This window comes from Solanum verrucosum, unplaced genomic scaffold (assembly GCF_900185275.1).
Source record: "Solanum verrucosum unplaced genomic scaffold, falcon-dt-bn FXZP01000244.1, whole genome shotgun sequence".
NCBI lineage: Eukaryota > Viridiplantae > Streptophyta > Magnoliopsida > Solanales > Solanaceae > Solanum > Solanum verrucosum.
In genome coordinates, this window is record NW_026019999.1 from 90,021 (window position 1) to 97,832 (window position 7,812).

General features: G+C 39.7%; 1 pseudogene; it reads right to left on the minus strand.

The window, feature by feature from the left end:
* Positions 1-2,156: 2,156 nt before the first annotated feature.
* On the minus strand, positions 2,157-2,978 carry LOC125819390 (uncharacterized; annotated as a pseudogene).
* Between the last annotated feature and the right edge of the window lie 4,834 nt (positions 2,979-7,812).

Below are 7,812 nucleotides of genomic sequence, written 5' to 3' on the forward strand. Positions count from 1 at the left end.
CATCTCAATGCTCGAATGGTAACTATTATTGTAAGCAAACTCCGCTAAAGGCAAAAATTGATCCCAATGACCACCAAAGTCGATCACACACGCCCGCAACATGTTCTCAAGAACCTGAATAGTCCGTTCAGACTGACCATGAAGTCTGAGGGTGAAAGGTTGTACTGAGATCCACCCGAGTGCCCAACTCCTTCTGCATAGACCGCCATAAATGAGATGTAAATTGTGTGCCACGATCTGATATAATAGAAATAGGAACCCCATGCAAGCGAACTATTTCTCGAATATAGATCTTGGCTAGCTTCTCTGAATTATAGGTAGTTTGAACTGGTACGAAGTGTGCAGACTTAGTCAATCGATCCACGATAACCCATATGGCATCAAACTTACCCAATGTACGTGGCAACCCTAACACAAAGTCCATAGCAATACGCTCCCACTTCCACTCAGGTATGGGCATCCTCTGAGTCACACCTCCAGGCTTTTGGTGTTCATACTTCACTTGCTGACAATTCAAACACCGAGATATAGAATCTACTATGTCCCTATTCATACGACACCACCAATAATGCTGCTTCAAGTAACGATACATCTTAGTAGCCCCCGAATGAATAGAGTACCTCGAACAATGGGCCTCCTCCATGATCAGTCTAGTTAAATCACCTGTTCGAGGAACACAAATACGACCTTTTATCCTCAAAACTCCCTCACTATCAAGAATTGCATCTTTTGCTTCTCTTTTTGACACCTTGTCTCGAATCTTACATAAATCAACATCATTAAACTGTCGAGTCCGAATCTGCTCCAACAAGGATGACCTAGCCTCCATATAAGCCAAAACCTTACCAGATTCTGAAATATCAAGCCTCACAAAGCTATTGGCCAAGGATTGGACATCCCTAGCTAAAGGACGCTCGCCAACCTGTAACATGGCTAGACTACGCATACTTACCGCCTTCCGACTCAAGGCATCTGCTACCACATTTGCCTTGCCTGGATGATAAAGAATAGTCATGTCGTAGTCTTTGAGCAACTCCAACCATCTCCGCTGCCTCAACTTAAGATCTCTATGATTGAATATATACTGGAGACTACGATGATCTGTGAACACCTCACAATGCACACAAGGTCTACCATATCTAAGACCTTTAAATCTGCATGAGTGTCATATCCCATCAAGGTAACTATACATAATCGATACACCCGATCTACCACTACAGAGTCCCCGACAGGAGTAGAAACATGTACGGGCAAATCATGAGACTCACATACTATATCCAAACTCGAAGCAAAATATGTGGACACATAAGAATAAGTAGAACCTGGATCAAATAATACAGTAGCTGGTCGATGACAAACCGAAATAATACCTGTGATAACAGCATCTGAAGCCTCAGCCTCAGCCTCTGGCCTACCCAGAAAAGCATAACAGTGAGAACGACCACCCTCATATTGTGAACCTCCACGACCACCACCTCGACCAGAAGAAGAACCACCTCTACCTGAATGAGAACCACCTCTGCCACTCTGTACACCTCCCCTAGTTGGAGGTTGTGCAGCCCTGGAAGTCAAAGCCTGAGAACCCTGATGCAAGCCATCACGTCTGGTCCTAAGGCAATCTCTCACAAAGTGTCCCATACACCACACTCAAAACAACCCTTACGAAACGTAGGCTGATGAAAGGAACCTGAATAACCAGAATGTCCTCCACAGCCTACAGGTCTAGAAGATGAACCCTGTGAAGTATGCACCCAACTCGAAGAACTATGCCCAGCGTAACCAGCCTCAGACGCTGGTATAGCAGCATGAATGGATCTGCTAGACTGAGAGTGATAACCTCTCCCTAAGTAACCTCGACTCCTAGGCAGAGCCCCACCATAATCACCTGAATGACGAGTCCTCTTGCCTTCACGCTGCTCAAATCCCTCACGTCGAATCATCTCCAACTCCTTAGCAGCATCTACTACCTTCTGGAACGGCACACCAGAAATAGCAACCTGAGAAACTCCCAGACGAATCGGAATAATCAGCCCCTTAACAAACCTTCTCACTCTCTCAGCCTCTGTGGGAAGTATCATCGAAGCATGCCTAGCCAAGGCATGGAATTTACCCTCATACTCTGTGACCGACATACCATCTTGTTGTAAACCCTCGAACTCTGCCCTCTTACGCTCCCTCTTACTGCGTGGAACAAACTTGGCTAGAAATACCTGAGTAAACTGAGTCCATGATAGTGGAGGGGATCCAGTTGGCCTACTACTAATATAATCCCTCCACCACTGCTTGGCTGAGCCAGTCATCTGAAACGCTGTGTAGTCAACTCCATGAGACTCCACTAATCCAAGATTATGCAACCTCTCATGACAACTAACAATAAATTCATATGCATCCTCAGTTAAGTCACCAGTATAAGTCGGAGGATTCATTAGTCTGAACCTCCCAAACATCTTTTGTTCATCAATGGTCATGGAAGGCCTGTTCGCCAAGTGTGATGCAATACCTGGAAATTCTGTACTATCTAAACGGGGAGCTACAGCAGCAGCTGGCTGAGTCCTGGGAGTCTGAGAATCTGGAGCAACCATCAGATCTGGAGTCTGACCACCAACACGAGTCTCCAAAGCATCAGAGGTGACAGGCAAAGTTCCCGCCTAAGTCATCCCCTCTAGAAGTCCTAACATACGAGTCAAGGTATCTTGAAGCACTGGGGTAGCAATAATATTGGGTGGAGCCTGAGCTAGTCCATCCACATCGACACGATACTGCACATCCCCATAAATAACATCTGCATCATGAGGTATTGTCCTATCACGGCCCTGGGTAGCTATTGGTACTTGTCCTTCCACAGATGCTGCAATACGACCCCTACCCTGACCTCGACCTCGACCTAGTCCCCTGCCTCTACCTCGAATAGTGCTCCCAGAAGCAGGCGCAGGAATAGGTTCATGATCACCACTTGCAGATGTACGAGTCCTAACCATCTGAGAGAATGAGATATAAAGATTAGAATTTCAACAAGGTAAAGTGTGCACGATAATGAATGAAAGCATAGAAATTTTCATAAATGTCCTATAGCCTCTCGAAGATAGGTATGGACGTCATCATATCGATCCGCAAGACTCTACTAGACATTGCTCTTGTACTCGTGAGACCAGTGAACCTAGAGCTCTGATACCAAATTTGTCACGACCCAAATTCACAAGTCGTGATGGCACCTATGTTCCCAACCAATAGGTAAGCCAACCCAACATATTTACCAATTATGATTAACTAATGAGGTAAAAAGGTAAACAATGAGTAAAAATTCCAACACTAAGTTCCTTATAAATACGAACCGCGGAAAGCTAAAATACTACCCAAGAAATTTGTGTCATGAGTACAAGAGCCTCTAAATATGATGCAAGTCTGAAACTAAATGACAAGTCCAAACATAAGGGATATTCTGTCTGAATACTAAAATAACAGGATAGATAAAAGGTAGAAGGAGGTGTGGGCCACGAAATAGCCAAGCAGCTCACCACAACTCCAAGATACTCCAAGCTCGGACTCAAAAAGCTCCACGAGATGTGCTCGTACTCGAAATCGAATCTGCACCACAAAAGAAGGCAACAAGTGTAGTATGAGTACGAAACCACATGTACCCAATATATCTCATAGACCGACAACGAAGAAGTAGTGACGGGAGTTCATATAAGGAAAAATATGTTATTTATTTATACACGTCTATATTATAATTACGAGTCAAGTTTCATCAAATATAGGAAATCAAATAACAAGTACTTTCCAACAACCAATAAAACACATAATCATCAGAAATGAAGGATGACATGAGATGCAATGCAATATGACACCATGGAATGATATGCCTCAGAATATCAAGTACTCTCTCAACCGTATATACATGATACTCCTCGGAAAAACATCGAGAGTTCATGACCCATGGGGGACTCGCGAGGTCCATATACCGAGACGGACGATCTCCACATGTCTGAGCGGATAATCTCAACGCACTATCATAAAATCAAACAATTTCCGCACGGACGATCTCCACGTGCCCAAAATAAAATCTTAGAATCTCACCATCCCCAGCACGGACGATCTCCACGTGCCCAACTTATACTCAATCTCATGTCAATGCATGTGCACAATATAATCTCAAATAAAGGAATGGTAATGCATCTAAATCAATCAAGTATCAACGTAATACATAACCACCTCAACCATCACAAGTATACGGGTTCAAATAAGAACACAATCACACAAATAATCAGACAATAATATATCAGCTAACGCCCATATGCTTTGGCATTCTCGGATTAAAATCCGCATTCTATAGTAATAGACTTTCCCTTTATAACACCGGTACTCGTACCAATGCCCGTCACATCATTGGTACGAGACCCCCATCTTTCTCCCTTATCCATTGTCTATTCCATTTTTATTTTAATCTTTAAATTAGGAAAACGTCGTCCAACGAAGTCTAAAAGGCTTAACTTACCTTGAATGCCGAACACGTGCCACGAACCCTCAAGATTTGTCCTTCCCTTTTCGCAAAGCTTCTGAACGTTCCCAATCTACCAATTATGCAATATTTTGTAAGTGAATGAGTTGGTAGACACCCATATTGCTATATGTTTATCTATATCCCCAAATACTCATCTAAATTTACTATCATTTTCTTAAATCTCAAGCATAGGGTTAAGTCTTGATCTCTCCACATATCTTAATCTACTAATATTGATATAATATAGTACACCTAACATCTAAACATTCTGGTTTCCTTCCAATATAGTCATTAATAAGGATCCTAATTATTACCTAAAGATTTTCCCTCTATCCTAATAATTCCAGAAAAGGCACAACGTTGCAGCATTTAAATTTTCCAATTTGGAACCATCTTTTATTTCCTAATACCAATCTAATTGTTAACAATATAATACAAATATTTAACCATCACAGACTTTGACCCATTAATTCTTATCACGCCATCCTCATTTAGTTTATAATTAATATAAATTACTAATAATGCTATTAAATTATAATATGCCAAGAATCATATTTGCTAAATTTCAAACCTAGTGTTAAGCCTCAATCCCTCCAAGTATCTCAAGTTCAATGCTAATCATATAATATACATCTAATAATTTATTACCTATCTCACTATATTAAAACTAGATTTACCATAAGACAAATAATTAATAACAATTGAATTCAACCACTGGTCACAAAACCAGTGGCGACCCTCAGAATCAAAAGGGTTTCTCCCTCCATTAATGCACCTCAATATGACCCCCAAATGTTTTCCCTAAACCTCATTAATTACATCAATTATACTACTAAAATTAGCAATGAACAATAGGTCCTAAACACGAAGAAGACAAACAAAATTTTCTCCTACCACTATAATCCAATTAACTAACATCTATCCCTACCACGTTTGCACCATACTATCCCACTAAATCTTAAGAAAAACATAATATATCTTTATTATAAAATTTGAAAGTTTCACCTGAAATGCACGATTCACGAGTAACTCTTCTGCCCATGCCGCCATTGCTCGCTTATATTTTTTTCCCAGTTATGATACAATACCCGTTTAATCCCTCTAACTTAATTCAATACATGGCCAAGTGGTAACTATTAATTATGGATGTGACCCACTAACTATTCAACTATAATACTCATTTAATAAAAATTCATCAACTAGATACTCATTGTTATCGAATAGTTTAAAATACTCCTTTAAATTTTTCGAAAAGAGTCAAAATAGTCCTAGTTTTCAAAACGACCTAGCGGGTCGTTACACATGTTTGAAGCTAACAAGGAAACCAAAAAGAAACAAAATCTGGATGCACTGCTAGCTCAGTAGGATTTTTTATCCAAAAGAGTCATGGAGTTGGAAGCACAGGCCTTGAAAAAGGACAAGCACTTCTCCCTCCGAGAGTGTACAAAGAGGAAGAAGAAGGAGGGTGTACAAGATGACGAATTCCTCTCACTCATCCAACAAAAAATTGAAGAACAAGAGAAGATGTTGAATGAGATGAAAGAGAACATCGACATGCTGAATCAAGCGACAACCTCTAACTCTATGACAATTCAGCTACAAGATGCCGAGATAAATCAGTTAATATCAGGTCGCTATCCACCGTTTGCCGAGACTCGCCTAGTTACACCATGGCCGACTCTGAGGATGAGGACTAGACGTTAACTTGCGTTGTGCCATAACGTTAACTAAGGCGTTGTTTGGGAGGCAACCCGAAACCCATTTTTTATTTTTATTCGTGTTATGGTAAAATAATGGTGTGTTGTTTGTAAAGGTCGAAGCATGGAAAGTGTTCGAAAAAGTGTAGGGTGGCGAGCAACAGGTCCAATCGGTGAATCGCCAAAGAGGTCGGCGACCTCAATGGAGATCACCGTTGGGACCCCCACATTAACTGGAGGTCCTGTAAATTTCAGTGAGGAAACTAAAACATTCGACGTTCCACCAAGTTATTAGGAGAGCTTGACTAATGTCGCCGAGTGGGCGAAAACTGGACGGTTTTGCAAGCCAAAGGTTTAAAAGTTTCAACTTCATTCACTTTCCATCACTTTTTATCTGCCCAAACTCATACCTACACTCTAGTTTATATATTTCTTGCACTTTTAGAGTATTTTGGTTGGTTGATTTGTGCTCGGAATTGGATTACCTTGCCGCCTAGCATTTCAATCGTTTCGTAGTCAACACAAAAGGTCGGTTTACTATGCCCCAAATTTATTTTATAAAAATTTATGCTCATTTGCAATATCCAACATCTTTTTGAAAGTATTATGACATTGCCGGATAGGATTAGATTGTTTATACGCATGTTTTAATTTGACAATCTTGCTCGAGTAGTTGTGACTGTTAAATTCCAGTGATTGTATGCCTTAATACTAATACATTTTGTGTATTGTTTATGTAGTTTTTTGGCCATTTAAGGGAATTTATGTAATATTCGACCATTTTCGGACAATTACGAAAGAAGTAAAGTTTTGTTCTTTTATTCATCACGATATTCTAAGGTCATTGGTGCAAGTCAAAATTTGTTTGATGCTATTTTTGTATTGTTTATGTAGTTTTCTTGATTTTTCGGTCATTTAGGGTATTTACGTAATATTCGGCCATTTTTGGACAGCTACGAAAAGAAGTAAAGTTTGTTCTTTTATTCGTCACGATATTCTAAGGTCAGTGATGCAACTCAAAAAATTTCTGAGGCATTTCATGTTTTGTTTATGTAGTTTTTTTGGAAATTTAGGGGCATTTACGTAATATTCGGCCATTTTTGGATAGTTACAAAAAGTAGTAAAGTTTTGTTCTTTTATTCGTCGCGATATTCTAATGTCAATGATTCATGTCAAAAAAATTTGAGGCATTTTTTGTATTGTTTATATAATTGTTTCGGCCATTAAGGGGCATTTACGTAATATTCGAACATTTCGGAAAGTTACGAAAAGAAGTAAGGTTTTGTTCGTTTATTGGTCACGAATTCTAAGGTCATTGGTGCAAGTCGTAATTTTTTTAGGCCTTTTTTTTTGGTTATGTAGTTTTCTTGATTTGTTTACCATTTAGGGGAATTTACATAATATTCGGCCATTTTTCGGATAGTTACAAAAGGAAATAAGGTTTTTTTCTTTTATTCATCACCATATTATAAGGTCATTGGTGCAAGTCGAAATTTTTTTGATGCGCTTTTTGTATTGTTATGTAGTTTTCTTGATTTTTCGGTCATTTAGGGTATTTACGTAATATTCGGCCATTTTCGGAGAGTTAAGAATAGAAGTAAAGTTTGTTTTTTT